The sequence below is a fragment of the Pelodiscus sinensis genome, chromosome 22 (genome assembly GCF_049634645.1).
Source record: "Pelodiscus sinensis isolate JC-2024 chromosome 22, ASM4963464v1, whole genome shotgun sequence".
NCBI lineage: Eukaryota > Metazoa > Chordata > Testudines > Trionychidae > Pelodiscus > Pelodiscus sinensis.
In genome coordinates this window covers 21,445,341-21,460,655 of record NC_134732.1, presented here as the reverse complement: position 1 = coordinate 21,460,655, position 15,315 = coordinate 21,445,341, and the positions used below count along the sequence as shown (strand labels likewise).

Sequence of the window (15,315 nt, the reverse complement as noted above, 5' to 3'; positions counted from 1 at the left end):
TAGATTTTATGGCCCCCTTTAGTCTCTAGGGTGGACACAAAAATGAGGGGCTCAATGTGCAGGACAGTGCTGCCAGTGTGTGGGATAGGGATGGGGTGCAGGATGTGGGTAGGAGGTGAGGTGCAGAAGCAGGAGAGGCTGCAAGGTCTGGGTGGGAGGTAGGGTGCAGGAGCAGGCTGGGGGTAGGCTGTCTGGCCAGGAGGGAGGAGGCCTAGGGCAGGGTGTCTGTCCAAGAGGGAATGTGCAGGAGCAAGGGAGGGTGGCGGAGCAAGCCAATAGTTGGGATTGGTCCTACCTTGGGCAGGGAGCTGGACTTGATGACCTCCTGAGGTCTCTTCCAGCTATATGATTCTATGAAGCTGGGAGTTTGTGGTCTTGGTGGGGGAAGTGGAGTGAGTGAGGGGGATTGCGGTTTGAGAGTCTGGGCATAAGGGGAGACGCTTACCTGGCTTTGTGCCCCCCTTGCAGTAGGGAAAGCCTCCAGACAGTGTGCTGCTTTTCTCTCGGGGGAGGGAGCTCAACCCTCCCCCATGCAGTGGGGATCCTGGTGCAGTGTGGGAGAGATGAAGAAACCACGACCTTCCCTGCCAGACCTGGCTCACTGCTGCTCCCCCAGCAGGGTGGGGAGGGGTGAAGGGAAAGAGAGTGACAGCACACGGAGTGCACCTGCCCTGCCCCGCAGCTCCCCAGCCAAGCTCTGTGCGGCTCCTGCCAGAATTGAAGTAGGGATGTTAAAATGTGGTTAATTGAGTAGTCTTGTGCACTTCAAAGGAGGAATGTGGAATTCTGCGTACAGCACAGGGCCAGCAGGGAGTCCTGCTGACTCTGGGCTGCACATGGGTGCCTGCTTTGAAATGTACAAGAGTCCCCAGCTGCCCCCGGGCTCCAGGCTGCCCCTTTGAAACGCGCGGAGGCAGTCAGCTCAGCTGTGTGGCACTGCTGCTTTGAAAGTACCCCTTTCTCCTCTCCCCCTCCTTTGCTGCCTCTATGGCAGGCCCTGGCAGGCCCTTGAGGGGGGAGTGCTGGGACTGCACTGATCGGACTGCCAGTGCTCACAGGGCAGAGTTACAGCAGTAGGGCCACTGGATAGTGCTCTTCCTCTTGTCCAGTGCTGGGGCCGGGGCCAGAGCCAGGGGCTGGCAATACTGAAAGTGTAAAATACAGAAAGCTACAACATGTGGATCTAGAAGATTTACCCAGTGCTGCTTGGGTCCTTAAATAAGTTTTGTTTTTCTTCATTTAAATCATTGTTCTGGGGTGGGGCTGGAATGAGGAGTCCAGTATACAGGCTGCCCCAGGGAGAGAGGACAACCCTTTCTCACAGCAGCAGCTTGGGGCCAGATGAGAAGCACTGCTTCAATGGCCGCTGCAGCTGCAGCAGGTACAACAGAGGAAGGGTGCATGGTCACTGGCTGGGGGATAGAGAGACGGGGCGGCCCATGAGCCTAGGCAAACTAAGCAGTTGCCTAGGGCGCCGCCGGCCCGGGCGCCCGACAATGACGTCACAGGGTGCCGGGGTGCCCCGTGATTACGTCATGGCCATTGACGGCCGTGCAGGCGGGGGTGCCAATCGCGCCTTCTGCCTGGGGCACCAAATGCCACAACTGGCTTCAGGCCACTCCTGTAGACAGACTCTCTAAAACAGTGTTTTTTAAACTCTATTCCATGGTACACGGGTGTGCCGCAAGGCAGTTGGAGGTGTGCCACAGAATTCAAAATGGCCACCCTTACTGGGGCAGGCGACCTTTTTTTTTTTTTTTCTCAATAACTTCCCCTCCTGAGACCTTGGTGTTCCCCATAAAAAAAATTATTGTTTGGTGTTCCTCGATCTAAAAAAGTTTAAGAAACACTGTTCTAAAATATATAGTAGATAGCTGTCTCTTTCTCCACTCTTACCCCCTGCTGGCCCTATGGCATTATAGCTGTCCTGGTCCTCATCTCTGACCCTTTGCTGCCCCCTGTCATCATTCTGTAGTATAACTGTCCCTCCTACCAGACTCCTCCCATTCCATTTTATGAGAACCATTCAAATTCCAGGCACATCCCATTTTCCTGGCACAACCACACCATTACCTTGATTTAAATTATGATAAGAAGAAGCTGCATACCTAATTTGGTGGCCCTAGCTCTTACTGTTTAGAAGGAGTTCTTGAACAAATGGACTCACAGATGAACAGATAGGCAGACTAACGTCTGAATAAAATATATTGAAAGAAGAAGATAAAGAGCCCTGAAATTGAGTGGCTCAAAAGATGACCAGATGTGACAAAAGTAACCTTCTGTGTGTTTGTAATTTAATAAAACTACCAGCTTTCTTAACATATGACTTTTAATTATGCGAACACATAAATTATAGAAACATTTACTGTCTTAAGTCATTAGAAATCAAGATTAATAGCATTCAAGACTAACCATTGCCGTGTTACTTAATTATATATTGTTTTATTTCAGTTGAAATGTCTGTAGTATTGCTCTGTTTTGAAACCTTAAGAGCCTAGAAAACCTGTTTAGAATAGTTACATTTCTATTGAGAGAGAGAATCTTATAATAACTGCTAGAGGGCAGCCATGTAACATGGTTTCAGTGCATGATTTATGATACTGAAAATGAGCAGTCTTTCTGCTTTGTTAGCGTCATTGTGCCAAAAGCAAAAGCCTCAAGACAGGTGAAAAAGAGATTCCATTGATTAGTTTTGGGATTAAAAGTGCACTAAAATTTCAGTGACTTTGGAAAGAGGTAATGATTGGTTCTGCATGTTTGAACATATATTTCATACTAAATCTAGATTCTGTAATTTTTCCTCCTACCAAGCTATTGAAGGATAATAAGGCCTTAATTCTTATCCCAGACATATAAACCACAGCAACACATATTCTGACAAATCAATACACTGTGATTATGGTTCCTATATAGTAGCATATTTTTCAAGCTATAAATAAGATACAAATCCAGCTTTTCCATGGGGCATTAATTTGAAATACTTGCTGTCCATGCCAATTAATAGTAAACTTCCCATGGCAATAGTCTGTCCTTCCAGGAGCTCTATTGAGAATTTTCGATTTCTAACTACTTTGACCCAATGAATTCCTTTTCCTTAGTGTAAGGTTGTGTGGGAAATCCCCCTCTCAACTGAACTGATCTCAATCAGCTGTGATCGGTGGGTCCCTGCTCACGATTCACGCCCTCTTTGTGCAAGCACTGGAATTCTACCGCCAAGAATATGTGGGTAGAGTTATAGCATGAGTCTGAAAACAACTACAGAAGAAAGAATACGTTTTTTACATGTATAGCAAAAATAAATACAAAATATGTACAAGCAATAAAAAAGCAGCTACCACAGTGATAGGCATATTAGAAAAATTGATTACATGTGTATTACTGCTGTCCCTCAACTTGTTTTCTTCACAGTCGTTACGGTCAAGGCCCTAACTATGGTACTTCAAATATTATGGTGATGAGTACAGTATAAAACGTATCAATAGAATAATCTTAAACCAATAACATAGATGCAACAGAAAAAATTCCAATTGCACTACCTTATATGGAATCAGTTTTAGTAGCAAAATAATTCCAAGCAAAACACGAGGAAGAATTTCCACCAGAGGGAGTTTCTCAGAGAAAATGACTCACAGCTGAGTTAACATTTTTTATTGGAACAACTTCTGTTGGTGAGAGAGACAAGCTTTCAAATTTAGGGCTTGTCTTCCCCTATCATGCTGCAGCTGTGCAACTGTGCCACTGGAGTGCTTTAGTGAAGATACTATTATGCCAATAGAAGAGCTTCTTTTATCGGTACGGTAAAGAAGTTTTCCCACTGAGACAGCACTGTCTACATCAGAGGTTAGGTTGCTATAACGACATCACTTGAGGGTGTGGATTTTTCACATGTTGGGAAGCTCATGCTTATTTGGGGCAACTTGGGAACATAAAAATGAGGGGCCACAAATTATTCTCAATATTATTAAAATAATATTTTTTAAAAATCAATATTAATCATCAGGGCAACTGGTGAAGAAGGATGTAGACGGGGCACTGGTCATGTGACCCCGTGACTTCTCCTTGCACCTAGGGTAGGGCTAGGACAACAGTACCTCCATCCCAGGTCCAAGCCCTGCTCTACCTCTTCCTAACTCCACCCTGACCTGCCTCACCTCTTCCCCCAAACCTTTTTATATATATAAAAGTAAAATACAGGATCCCAAAGAGGGGGCATAAAACCTGCTAAAACACCTCAAGAGAAGGGACACACACACACACACACACACACACACACACACACACCAATAAAAGCACAGGTAAAAAGGGGGGCCTGGAGCTGAAACAGTGCCGATGCTGGTGCCAGGCTAATGTCCCGGGGGAGAGAATTCCATAGCTTAGGGGCAAAGGCTGAGAAGGCCTTGCCCTGCGCAGATGTCAACCTTATCTCCGTAAGTGGACAAACACGGAGCAGAGCCTCCCTGGCTGATCTCAATCCCCAGGTGGGTTCGTTTGGGAGAAGACAATCCTTCAAATACCCTGGTCCCAATCCATTTAGGGCTTTACAAGTTATAACCAAGACCTTGAATAGTCCTGGAAACATACTGGAAGCCATTGCAGCTGCTGGAATACCTGCATAATGTGCTCCATATAACCAGGGCTGGATTAAGAGGGGGGCTAGCCAGGCAGCTGCCCGGGGCACCAATCTATGGGAAGCGCCTGATGGCAGCTGTAAGGGGCACCACGTGACCAGCTGCGTGGCGCCCCTTAGAGCTACCATCAGGCATCGCGTACCCGGGACCATGGGGTGCGCAGCGCCTGATGGCAGCTCTAAGCGGCACTGTGTGCCCAGGTCTGGGGGCCGCGTGCCCAATTGCAGCTGTAAGGTGCGCTGTACGCCCGGGGGCAGAGCTGCGCATGTGTCATGCGCCCGCTGCCTGCGGCGCAGGAATGGCTCCAGCCAGCCCTGCATATAACAAGTATTAGTTAAAACTTGAGCAGCTGCATTCTGGACCAGTTGACGCTTCCAAAGACTCTTCAAAGGCAGCCCCACATAGAGCGCATTACAATGTTAAAAAAGGGTCCAGGAGGACTCCCAAGCTGCATGCCTGTTCTTTCAGAGGAAGTATTACCTGTCAAGAACAGGTAACCACCACACGCCTGGATAGATGGCTTCCTGATCCACAGGACCTTGGTCTTATCTGGATTCAGCTTCAGCCTATTTCACCTCATCCAGTTCATCACTGCCTCCAGACACTGGTTCAGATTGATCACCGCCATACCTGGATCTGATGTCACAGAGAAATAGAGTTGGGTGTCATCAGCATATTGACAGCACCATCCTCCAAATCTCCTTATGACCTCTCCCAGCGGTTTCATATATATATGAAACAGCATAGAGGACAAAATTGAACCTTGTGGTACTCCATAGGAAAGGGGTGGGCAAAAGGGCCTCTGTGGGCCGGATCCGGCACCCCAAGTGGGTGGATCCAGCCCGCAAAGGCCCTGCTGCTCCCCTGCCCTCAGGCCAATTAGGTTCTGGGGGCAGGGAAGCTGTGAGCTGTGTGCAGTGCTGCATGCTCCTGGCAGGATGGGGAGAGGCTTTGCGTGCTCTCCAGCCCCCAAGGACCTAATTGGCCTAGGGGTAGGGGAGTGTGGGAAGTCTCCTTCCATGCCAGTGACATGGACACCTTGGGGGAACTTGGGATGGGGGAAAAGGCACTCCCTCACCCCCAGACCAATCATTGTCTGAGGTGGGGAAAACCGGAAATATCCTGGCCCTGCCTCTTCCGCTCAATGCCCCGCCCCTTCTGCTTGATGCCCCTTCCAGTGCTGCCTGGGGCCACTTCAAAAATTTCCGAAGTAGCCCCCAGCAAAAAATTATTGCCCACCCCTGCCATAGCACAATTGCCACGGAGTTGAGCAGCAGCTCCCAGCTTCTGAAAGTGTCCTGATAGGAAGGACTGGAACCGTTGCAAGACAGTGCCTCCAATACTCAACTCTGCCAGGTGCTCCAAAAAGATATCATGGTCGATGGTATCAAAAGCTGTCAAGAGGTCCAAAAGAATCAACAGGGATGCACTCCTGTCTGTCTCCCAGCGCAGGTCATCTACTGGGGGACCAAGGCCGTTTCTGTTCTAAAACCAGGCCTAAAGCCAGACCAAAATGAATCTAGATAATCCATTTCTTCCAAGAAAGCTAGGTGTTGCAACGCTACTGTCCGTTCGAGTACCTTGCCCAAGAAGGGAATATTAGCGACTGGACGATAGTTATTTACATCACTTGGATAGTTATTCACATTCACTAATTCTCCTAAAAATCCATAATTGACTGGCACATTTTCAATATAGTCTTTTGAATTCGTAGGTATTACATCTGTCCCAAGTACCAACACAAACAACCATAGTACCAACACCAGCAACCAGTGATATACACGCTTCAGCAGTGATATACCAATATAAGTTGCATCAGCTGAAGGTTATAGTATAGGCACAATCTTATTTAAAACATATTGCCAAATCAGATAAGGAACAGTACAAATTAGCTTTACATTTCACTTTCCTTGTGTCTGTGGATTTGAATTAGACATTGTTTTTTGTGTATCCAAATAGTATGTATTATTTTTCTTTTGACCTGTTTATTCTAGCACATTGTTGAAAGCCTTCCAAAGTCTTGTAAACTAAAGTTTTCAGAAAAGGCAGCCCTCAGCTTAGTCATTGTGGACATCTGAGAGGATCCTAACAACAGTAATTAAAACCCGCTAAATTGGAAAGAATACCAAATTGCTTGAGATGGAGTATGTTGATCTACTCTTCTCTGTGGATTGTATATTGCAACAGGAGACTTGTATTTTGACTAACCAGAAGGAAATGCTATACAGGCCGTCCTTGCTATAAGTCCAAGATATGTTCCAAAAAACTTGGACTTATAGTGAAACAACTTATAGCAGGGAATATTTTTCCCGGGGCTGACTTACTTTTGTGCAAATTGGTTGTTTTGGGGTTTTTTTTAGCACAACTTAAGAGCGGGGAATGGGAAGACTTAGAACGCATCAGTTCTCACAAGCGTCAATGACATTAGTTCAGAACAGATGTATACTGGGGCGACCTATAGTGGGGACACCCTGTACACTACACAGAACAGCTAATAGTGGAAATATAACAAAGTCTTGTCTTAAGTGTTTAATCACTTTTAAGTTAAAAAGAGGGCAAGAGGCAGACAGACTTTAGTGGCTTATATGGTACAAAATATACTTTTAGCAGGCAGTGCAGGAATTCAACATATCAAAAACAGAATTCACAGTAGCAAGCAGAGACTGTTAAATTACGTGTCCTGCTTTGTGTAACTATGGCATTAATTAAAAAATATTGTCCAGTAAAAATAATAGAAATCTGAAAGTACAGACTATACCAAATAGCAGTTTCTTATCCTTCGTACATATGTAGGACAAGGGAAATGATGTCATACTTTTGGACACTTTGTTTAGTTTACGTAAGTTTCTTGTTTCAATATAACTTCAGAACACGATAATAACTATGGAAAAGTTACTTTGAAATAATAGGTTTAATTTTACTTACAGACCTGATTACATTTTTTTCTTGTGTTGGGTGGGAGGAAAGGGGAAACATAGTTTGCAGTTCTACCACTATATTTGCATGCTAATGCAACAAAAATGCAGATAGCATTGTACGATTCATTTAATGTTTCACAGTGTTCTTTTTTCATATTATGCACTTTTTAATTTTCACAGCAATAATAAAATAATAAACATAATTAATCCAAACAATAAAGTAAATTTAACCAGCTATCCAACTATGGTCTTTAATCTAATTACTTCTAATGTATTATGCAAAACATTCCCAGGAATTAGTAACACTTTTCTGAGAAAAATATTTTAAATGCAAATATCAAGTAACCTTTTGTAAAAAAAATATATAGTCACCATATTTATGATATATTGCTGCAGAAGATGATACCAGGATATGCCTAAACTAGGATACAAAATGGAGCTTGTTTGTTTGTTTCTTGTTTTTAGAATATTTTAGCTACTGCATTCTAACTACAGGTCCTAAAATTCGAGTGTAAACAAGACAAGTTCTACTTTGGCATGTGCTAACGGGCTAAGTTTAAACTACTTGGGGCTGTCGAGCTAATAGAGTCAGATCTGTGGTTCTGGCAGAGAGCTTCCTTTGACAGAACCATTCTGGGAGCTGGTGGCAAAGGCGAGTGGGCGTGTAGTACCGAAGTCACAGGGAACTCTCCTGTATGGGAGGGGTTTACAATTAGGCTGACACTGAGTGCTTTTGAAAACCTTGTCCCTCTGTGTCTGTGTTTCTGATGTTGCTAAAAAGGAGAATCACACCTTATCTGTACATATACCAAAACACTACTTCAGACTCAGGGCTCCAGTTACGTAAGCATTGCTCTCTTTATTTTCTCATCACAAACCCCAGGAAAAATACAGCCTTATATGCGAACGGTTGGTAAAGGGCTTTCTTTTAAATATGTGTATCCTAGAAGATTTACCCAGCATTGCTCGGGTCCTTAACTCAAGTAAGTTTTGTTTTTCTTCATTTAAATCATTGTTCAGAGGTGGGCCCTGGAGATGAGGAATTCAGCATACAGGCAGCCCTGGTGGGAGAGGACAACCCCAGCTCTCTCTCACTGGAAGGAGGTTGGGATCAGGGGTGAAGTGCTTGTCCACTTAGCAACAGGCAGAGCTAAGGCTGGGGTGCATGCCCCCTGGCTGAGGGGCAGACAGACAGACTCTCTAAAATATATAATAGATATCTGTTTCTTTTTCCACCCTTGCTGGGGAGATGGCTCAGGAGAGGAGGCTAGGGAAAGGAGATGGGGGTGGCCAGTGGTTGCTCCCCAGAGCCAGCCCTGGGCCGCAGGAGCCATACAGCCTTCCCGCTGGGTTCTCCCTGGGACCAGCCCATGCATGGCCCAGCTAGTGACTGCTTAACAGCACCAACCTGGGGTGATGGGGGCCGTGTGGCCCAGCCAATGGCTGCTCCCTGGGACAGGCTGGAGTGGTATGAGTCATGTTGCCAGCCTGTGGCTGCTCCCCAGGGCTGGACCGCTTGCTGCCTCCTTGTAGTCATTCTAGATATAACTGTCCCTTATGTTTACTGCCCCCGCCCCAGACATTCATGAGTATAACTGTCCCTGCTATCACACCCTTCCCTTTCTGTTTGATGAGAAACAATCACATTCCACACACATCCCAATTTCAAGGCATAACCAAAACCTGACCTTGCATTAAATTAGAAGAGGAAGCTATATACTAAATTTGGTGGTCCTCATTCTTACCATTTAGGAATTCTTGAACAAATGGACTCACAGACGGATGGCTGGACAGATGCACAAGCTCTCTCAGATATGTGGTAGATTATTTGTTTCTTTGTTTTAAAATTCATGTATAGTTTTTGAATGAAGGGTTTTGTAAAGATTGCAGAGCTAGCTGTGTTAGTCTATTTCATCAAAAACAACAAGGAGTCTGGTGGCACCATAAAGACTAACACATTTATTACGGCATGAGCTTTCACGAGTTGCAACTCATGAAAGCTCATGCCATAATAACTGTGTTAGTCTTTAAGGTGCCACCAGACTCCTTGTGGTTTTGGCTATTTAAAGTATGTGCCAGTATTTGTGAAAGATGTGGCATTAAAACATGTGAAGACTGAAGATTCCTGCTTATCCAGAGAACATTTACAACAAGGAAGAGGCAAGAGAAACCTTCCTCACAACATGTTACAGTACCTGAACCCCAAAGAGAAGAACTACCCCAGTGGAGAGAGGGGAGTTTACTTTTGCGCAAGATCCCTTATCCCTCAAAAAAGAAGGTATACAGGATCTTGCGCAAAAGGGGGGGGGTTTGCGCAAAATGGCCTTGTCTACATTGTGGTTTTTTCCGCAAAAACCTCATCCACAAAACGGATCGGAAGAGACTATGCAAATGAGAGCACGAGAAATGCTAATGAGCGCTTCATTTGCATTTCCTCTTCCGCAAAGATGCTACAGTGTAAGTCACTGTCCCACGTAGTGGCACAGAGACTACTTATAGTGAGAGATAAGAACAAGGGAGCTCTACAGCCTGAGCTAAAAGCTAGCTGGCTTTTAGCGCAAGTAGTAGAGGCTCCTTTACTAAGCTCCACAGGGCCAAAGTTCAAATACGCCCCATGGCAATTAAACGTTTCATACATTTATTCCTGAGCTGTGAAAAGAGTCGTGCCTTTTTTGCAGGGCTCCGTGCCTCCTTTGAAGGCTGATTGGTTCAGAACGTTCTTCTTGCTAAACAGCAAGGGAGAGTGCAAATGGAAATTGGGTGAGGTGGCCAAGCATTTCACATTGGATATAAATATAAATAGAATTGAAAACAACTGAACTCCCAAATACACTGCTTGTATCCCTTCTTCAAGAAATACATGCTGCAGGCTTCCAAGACAGAAGAGAACCAATCCCCTAGAGCAATATTTAATGACCTCTTGAAACAAAAGGCTTTCAAATAAGCCAAATTCTTTCTGCAGAGATCTGCTGACTGTCACATTGCTAATGATACAACCAACCAACAGTATTACTTGCAAGGAGTTCAGTTCCTGGAGTTCCTCTTTTACATGCTGAGGTGTCATGCTTTGATCTCTCTGAAAAAGTAACACAATTGTTTTATTTACACCTTACTCCAGAAAAAGGCGATTATATTTTTCTGCTTTACTCCACAGTGAACACATCCCCCTGCTATAATAATATACTTTATAGCTAGACACATTCAAGGATCTCAACGTGCTTTTAAAAACATGCTGTAATCCTCTCAACAACCCTGTTAAGCAAGGAAGCAATAATTAATTCCCTTTTGTAGAAAGCACAGAGAAATTAAGTGACACAAAGACACAAAGAAAACCAGTGACAGATCTTGGAGTTGGGCCCAGGATTCCTACTCTTAGGCCACGGCTCCACTTACTAGAGACTCAATGCTCTGGTAATCAAACTTCCCGGGTTCAATTTAGCTGGCCTAGTAAAGACCCACTAAATCGAATGCTGAGGGCCCCCCCTATCGGTGGCGGTATTCCTCATGATGAGTAAGAGAAGTCAACAGGAGCATTTCTCCTGTGGACCTCCCACTGTGGAGATGGTGCCAAGCTTGGCTTAACGTACATTGACTCCAGCTACATTATTTACGTAACTGGAGTTGCGTACCTGAAGCCAATCTTCCCCCCGCAGTGAAGGCCTGGTCTTGCCAATCTGTTCTAGTGAACAGTCACATCCCTCCTCACCCTGTAAACGGGTCCTTCAATTAGACATAGTCAAATCTCCATCAGCAGATGGTTTCTTTATTTATCAAGATTTGCACAGAAAAAACAGCAAAACCAATCAGAATAATTCTGTGAATTTCTGTAACCTCTTTCACTTAAAAAGCTCAAGGTGCTTTACAAACAGTATCTAATTAAGTCTCACAAAACCTCTGTGAGGTAGGCAGGTAATTTTATATCAGTTATGCAGATGAACAGAGTAAAACACAGAGAAGTTAAATGATTTGCCCAAGGTAATACAGGAGGACCCCGACTTGCGACACCATTGGTTCTGCGGGAAGCATCGCAAGTTGGGGGCATCGTAACTCAAATCCTCATTCACAATAGGCGCTGTTGTAAATGCGGGCTGAAGACATAAGTCAGGGGGTTACAGCCCCTTTCTCACTTACAAAAATGGTTGTAAGTCTTGGGGGTTGGAACTCAGGCGGTCGCAAGTCGGGGGTCTCCTGTACATCAAATCTACAGCAAAGTCACAAATAAAATTTGGGAGTCCAAACCACACAGCCACTATGCTAATAGCAATCGCTGTTGGTTTTTACTTTATAATACAGGAAGTCCCCAGGTTACGTACAAGATAGGGACTGTAGGTTTGTTCTTAAGTTGAATTTGTATGTAAGTTGGAACTGGTACATATTGTAGGGGAAACTCTAGCCAAACATTTCTCCAGAGCTCAGTTTTATTCTCCCACACCTCACTTCCCTCAGTCCTGCAGACCAGGGAGACGCGCAGCGCGTCTCGGCGATCTGCTGGGGGGGGGGGACGCAGCTAGTGCGGAGTTGCCTCACCCCATTTCTAAGTAGGGATCCGATGTAAGTCGGATCCATGTAACCCGGGGACTGCCTGTATTAGGAAAATGTTCATAGCAGAGACACAGAGACAAAAGGAAATGTAACCCAAGCTCAGAATATACACAGAAATTATGATTTCATAAGGGATTGAGAAATATATTCAGGATGGATAAAATAAAGGATTTTCTTATCTTCTTGTAACTTTTGCATTCCCTCTTGAAGCATGAGATTATTAATATGAAAATAGGAATAACAACACTTAGGGCACGTCTACGCTAGGAAATTATTTCAAAATAACTAACTTTGAAATAATAAATCCTGAAATAACAAAATCGAAATAGTGTGTCCCTGCTATGGGGGAGCCTCAAAATTAGTCTGAGGCAGAATCCATTATTGTGGGCATGCTATCTTGGCTTAGAGCCCCAGGAAATACTGGGGAGTAATTACTTCAAATTACTCTGGGAAGTAATTACTTCAAAATAGCAACAGTGAAGCGCCCACACTAATGCTATTTCAAAATAACTATTTTGAAATAAGTGTTATCCCCCAAGGAAAGCAGGAGTACAGATTTCGAAATTACCAGCCTGTTATTTCAAAATAACGGGCTTGGTAGTGTGGACGTTCCGCTTATTATTTAGAAATAACTCCCTAGTATAGACCAGGGCTTAGTTATCTACCTCACAAGAATTCTGTAAGGACTAATTAGTTAACTTGAGATTAAAAGGATATGTTTAGTGTTTTATTAATTGTTGCTATTGTTCTCTGTCTTAGGAAATATGTAGGTAATAGGAATATTGATTTTCAGCTATTTCTTTTCCTCTAGCTCCATTGCCCTTTTCTACTTTAACGAAGTTACAATGTCCATGGAGTTGTATTGAAGATGGCCACTCATCTATTCTCTATCTAACACTTCTTGAAAGAGACGAGCACCAAGCAACATTAAAAAAAAGATTGTTCAGTTCATTGACAAGATTTCTTGGACTGAACCCAGTGAGGATTAGCATTAATTTTTCAATGAACAGCAATGAGTGGAGCAACGTGCCAAGCTTTCGGATGCTAACATGACAGGCTGCTTCGCTCATTTTTCCAGTCAACCTGGTGCCATATTACAAAGTCTGCTGAATTACAACAAAAATAATAAAGACAATATTATGCACTTTGACAGTATTTTCCATCCAAAATGATCCCACGTGCTCTACAAAATTTACTTACCATATGAAATGATGCCACCCACTACTGAGGTGCAGCAATTCTATCATAAGAACCAGCTACTGATTAACAGCACACAACAAAATGACACATCAGTTTAGAGTGGGGAGTAGGGAGAGATGAAAGACTATCCTACAACACAAATAACATGCACTTGGTTTTTAAGTGTGTTCATCCTTTTGCCCTCCTGCCAACGATTCTGTAGCCTGCAAGGAAATGGCATATTTAACAGAGAGATCAATCTAAGATTCTTTCACATTTGTGCTTCTGATTGTATGTAGTGGTAACCCATACACCTTTTGGGTGGGGTGCACGGTTCCATCTAGTGGCACTGAGACCACATAGAGAGTGAATAATGAGTCTGCTCTATAGCCTTAGCTAACAGCCAGCTGGCTTTTAGCTCATGCAGTAGAGATTCATGTGCTAAACTCCTGCTACGTCTAGACTGGCATGAATTTCCAAAAATGTTTTTAATGGAAAAGTTTTCCGTTAAAAGCATTTTCGGAAAAGCACGTCTAGATTAGCAGGATGCTTTTCCGGAAAAGCACTTTTTGCGGAAAAGCGTCCATGGCCAATCTAGACGCGGTTTTCCGCAAAAAAGCCCCGATCGCCATTTTCGCGATCGGGGCTTTTTTGCGGAAAACAATACTATGCTGTCTACACTGGCCCTTTCACGCAAAAGTCTTTCGGAAAAAGACTTTCGCCCGAAGAGGAGCAGCATAGTATTTCCGGAAAAGCACTGATGATTTTACAGGAGATCGTCAGTGCTTTTCCGGAAATTCAAGCGGCCAGTGTAGACAGCTGGCAAGTTTTTCCGCAAAATTAGATGATTTTGTGGAAAAACTTGCCAGTCTAGACACAGCCCTGAAGTCCCAAGTTTGGTTCCACCTGTCGGGCTTACATAGTCAAGGCTGTATGTAACAAAAGACAGGACTATGCAGCACTTTAAAAACTAACAAGATGGCTTATTAGGTGATGAGCTTTCATGGGCCAGACCCACTTCCTCAGATCATATGGGATCTGTATGTGTTTCAGTGGTAGCAGCAAAGCTCCACGAGAGCTGGTGTGCATCCTCGTTTCTACCTGCACTGCAGTATTCCAGGTCCGTATGCAGGGGGTGTGTGAAGGGTGCAAACACGCCCCCTCCCCAATGACCTCCAAGTAAGCATGCTCTCTCTGCCGGGGTAAAACAGGAGCCGCATGCTATCTGAGCCTCCCTCCCCTAAGGTCCAGCTGGGCGGGAGAAGGCGGTGGCTAATTCTCTCCCTCCCTCAGGAATGAGGCCAGAGATGGGAAATTTTGGAGGGGGGGGTGCATTCGCACCCTTGCAGTCCACATTTGCAAAAAAAACACGCGCACACACACACACACACACACACAGAAATTCCTAAGTATAGGCCTGTTTTCATACTCTTGTCTTGCCACTATTTAAAAGAAACAAAAAAGGACAACCAGGGTTAAAAATGAGGGGGACATTCCTTAAGTTTTGAGTACATGGAAACACGGAGCAGGAAGGCCCGGAGAAACAGGAACAACTCGTCTGCAGATTTCCACTCACCATTCTCTTGAGACTTGTTCACATGCACATGAATCCTCCCACCAAGGGTGACTTCATAGTTTGCAGGCCCTAAATAAGAGACAGGCCTCAAGATGGCCAAAGGATCAGTCAGCAGAGATGCCTTCTCTTCCAGATTCCCTGGCCCAGGGACAGTGATGCTGTGGCACCCAAAAGCACTATGTCTGTACTGCTCCCGTTTTGCGCAAAAAATATGTAAATGAGAGAAAGTGTGGAATATCGCCGTGCCTCATTTGCATAATTAATGAGGTTCTGTTTCTACGCAAAAGGCTTTTGCGCAAAAAGGAGCCATCTACACGGCTCTTGTGCAAAAACGGAGCCTCATTAATTATGCAAATAAGGCACGGCGATATTCCACGCTTCGCCTCACTTGCATATTTTTTGCGCAAAACAGGCGTAGTATAGAAATTGCTGTTGTTTGTGCTTAAAGCTGACACTGACTCCCTCACTCTTG

The 15,315-nt window shown here is 44.5% G+C and overlaps 1 long non-coding RNA gene across 4 annotated transcripts in view; it reads right to left on the bottom strand.

The window, feature by feature from the left end:
• Positions 1–5,117: 5,117 nt before the first annotated feature.
• Positions 5,118–15,315, bottom strand: part of LOC112545416 (uncharacterized) — a 37,151-nt gene continuing 26,953 nt past the window's right edge. For 2 of the 4 annotated variants that reach the window (XR_003088878.2, XR_003088876.2), the window contains exons 6-8: positions 14,844–14,912; positions 13,289–13,491; positions 10,440–10,622 (exon numbers count right to left, since the gene is read on the bottom strand). This is a non-coding gene — a long non-coding RNA (uncharacterized LOC112545416). Of the gene's footprint in view, positions 5,265–10,439; positions 10,623–13,288; positions 13,492–14,843; positions 14,930–15,315 lie in introns of those variants that run through there. The other 2 variants (XR_012897180.1, XR_003088877.2) reach the window with 2 other exon arrangements.